Here is a 3,072-nt window from a genome sequence, read left to right as displayed (position 1 = left end):
TTAATAAAATTAAACAAGTTCTTCAATGCAAAAGTTTAATTTAAAGCTCACAAACGTATTATATATTATACATTTCTAAGAAAAACCATAAGTATACTTATAGATTTGATATTAATCACAACTTATACATAGTATAATACCATATATAAGATATAATATATAAAAACATAATTTAGAATAATATTTTTATTTAAATAAAAATAAAGAAAAAAATATTTTGAGAATCGACCGAGTAAAAGTGATAAATTTGAAATAAAATGTTTGATAAAAATTAAACAGTACAAAAGTTGTTTATACAGTAAAAATTACAATGTTAAAATAATATATTCAACACTAAAAAACAAACATTAAAATAAATAAAAAAATAGTAGTATTAACTCTTATGTATTTGTAGTTATTATTAAAGTTTTTTTCAGCACACCAAGCAACATTTTAACATTAAACGAAAAAATTATTTTTGGTAGAAAGTTTTTTAATAAATGTATACATTAATTTTCACTAAATTTATAAACTACAGCAAAACTTTGAATTTTAACTTTTAAAGTGATTTAAACTGTTCGATAGTTAAATCATACGGTATTTTTTTTTATTTTACCAGTTTAACTATTACTATAGATATTATTATTACTTTTATAGATATTGTAGGTATTGTTTTTACCTTCAATATTTGCATTTTGAAACGAACAAGATAAAGTTTTATTTAATTTTGAAATTATTTACCTAGGGAGTAATTAACAAGTTGAAGTTCAGTTAATATTCTTTTTTATATATGTTTACACCTTTGTTTAAGGATAAAGTTCCGTAAGCACATGTACCAGTTTTTATTAATTTTTAGAAAAAATATCATTTACCCAGGGCATGTAATAGTAATATTTCTTTAACTTTCTTTTTAAATATGAAAATAAATGTACGGGTATGAAGATAATATATTATTTATGAACACTTTTATACTACAAAATACGAGTAAGGTATATATAAATATTTGACCATAGGTTTTTTTTTATTTTTCAAGCGATATTTTTATCTTCATATCTGTACATCGAAATATACATAGACTTTTAAAAAAGTTCAATATTTTATCACACGAAATTTACATTTTTGTTTTTTTTGCAATATAAAAGTTCAATTTGGTTATTATTTTCCCCTAAGAATCTGATTATGTTTTAACGGAGTTCAATGAGTGAAAAAGTATACAAGAAGTAATGTTAAATATTTTTAGATAAATAATAAATTTTGTGTATACAATATTTTTTTATAGTGTCATTTAAAAATAAATGACTATATGGCGATAAACATATGGGTTATTATATCTATAAATCTATCATTTTTTAACATTTGCAACTTAGGAAAAATACCATATGTGAGTTAAAAATTGTCTTAATGTCGGTTGAAAATTAAAATTATGGTTTCAACAAGTTGTTTTATTCTGAAGTACCTTGTATTATAAGTTTTTTTAATAGAATGGTCTACGTATGTAATAATAATTTTTTGTCGACCAATAATGCTATTTAAACATTAAAAACAATAATAACTGGAAAAGAATTTACAATGATAAATGATAATTATTTTCTTGCTTATTATTTTCATGTTGAAAATCAATATACGATATTTCCATATGCAATTACAATAACCGGATTTATATAACATCAATAATAAACAACGGGTAGTTATAATAAATATGTGTGTGTAAAAAATATTAGACCTGAATGTTAAGATTTTCCTTTAAAACCTAAACAAAAAATGTATTTTTAATTAAAAAAAAACAAACGTAATATTTTTAGAAAAATCAATATTTTTCTGTTCTATTCTAAAAGGGTAAATGGTAAAAGATATTTATGATCATATTAGAATGGTCAGCGTATACGAGAATAAAATGTTTACATGTTCTATTTTTAATTTTTAAATTACGGACGTATAAATTAACGATACCAAACTTTTCAAAAAATTGATTTATGTAATTACTTTGTATTATTTGTGTGTTGAGTTTGTAATATTGAATGAACATTATTCACATGAGCGTTAATCATGAAATATTTGTAAATTAGAAAAAAAATCAGCACTTCTAAAATGAAAATGTCAAGCTATACCTTTTTTTTAACCTAAAATAAATTTAAATTTTTTAGTTTTATTTAAATATTTGATATTTGTTTTTCCTCAATATAAATAAATAAATTTTTCTATGACAATTTTTTTAAAAATAAATTTTCCTCTTTGTATTGTTTTATAGGTTTTACAGTTAATAAAATGTCATATAATTCTTTAATTTTTCATCTATTGCAACTTGACTACTTAACTAATTTCAAAAGTATACTATTTTATATATTTTATAAGAACTTTAGAGTTTTAATTAAACTATTACGCTCGTCTTTAAAAGTACTTGTATTAGTTTAAATGTGAGACTATTAAGCTACAATGGAAAAAGTTGTAACGTATGCTGAAATTGTGAAAGGCCTGAAGGTGAGGTCACACAGCTGATAAAGATCACATGTAGTATAACTAAATGGAATTTATATAAAAAAAAATTCTTTAGAACTTTTAATCGACTCTTCAAGTATATTCGTGTAAAAGCCCATTATTTTTTTCTTTCCTTATATTTTGTTACTTTATTGCTTTTTTAGATGTATACGGTAGAAAATAACAGTGTCTGCATAATATAATTGCTAACCACTTTTTACTTAAAATGCAATTATTTATTCTTGAAAGATTTCATTCAAATAACACATCTTATATGTTTGAAAAATGTATTGATGCAAGAGGAAATATTTAAGAATATGGCTTTATATATTTTTCTATTTAATAAAATATTATCTAAGAAAGTACTACGAAAAAATGATTCAATAACATGCAAATAAACAGACGGCGTTTTATATATGCAATACTGATACATTGTCGCATTGAGTAATAAAACTAAATTATTAATTCAAAAAACATGTAAACATATGTATACTTATAGAAATAATTCGTATACATTTAATAAGTTGAATTTATTTAAAAATAATTTTATGTTTAAATATAATTTTATTACATTTATGCTAAAATTTTTTCATTAATTAATAAACATAAAACTAATTA

This window comes from Daktulosphaira vitifoliae, unplaced genomic scaffold (assembly GCF_025091365.1).
Source record: "Daktulosphaira vitifoliae isolate Bord-2020 unplaced genomic scaffold, ASM2509136v1 Scaffold_5, whole genome shotgun sequence".
Lineage (NCBI taxonomy): Eukaryota > Metazoa > Arthropoda > Insecta > Hemiptera > Phylloxeridae > Daktulosphaira > Daktulosphaira vitifoliae.
Note: the sequence above shows the minus strand (reverse complement) of the source record.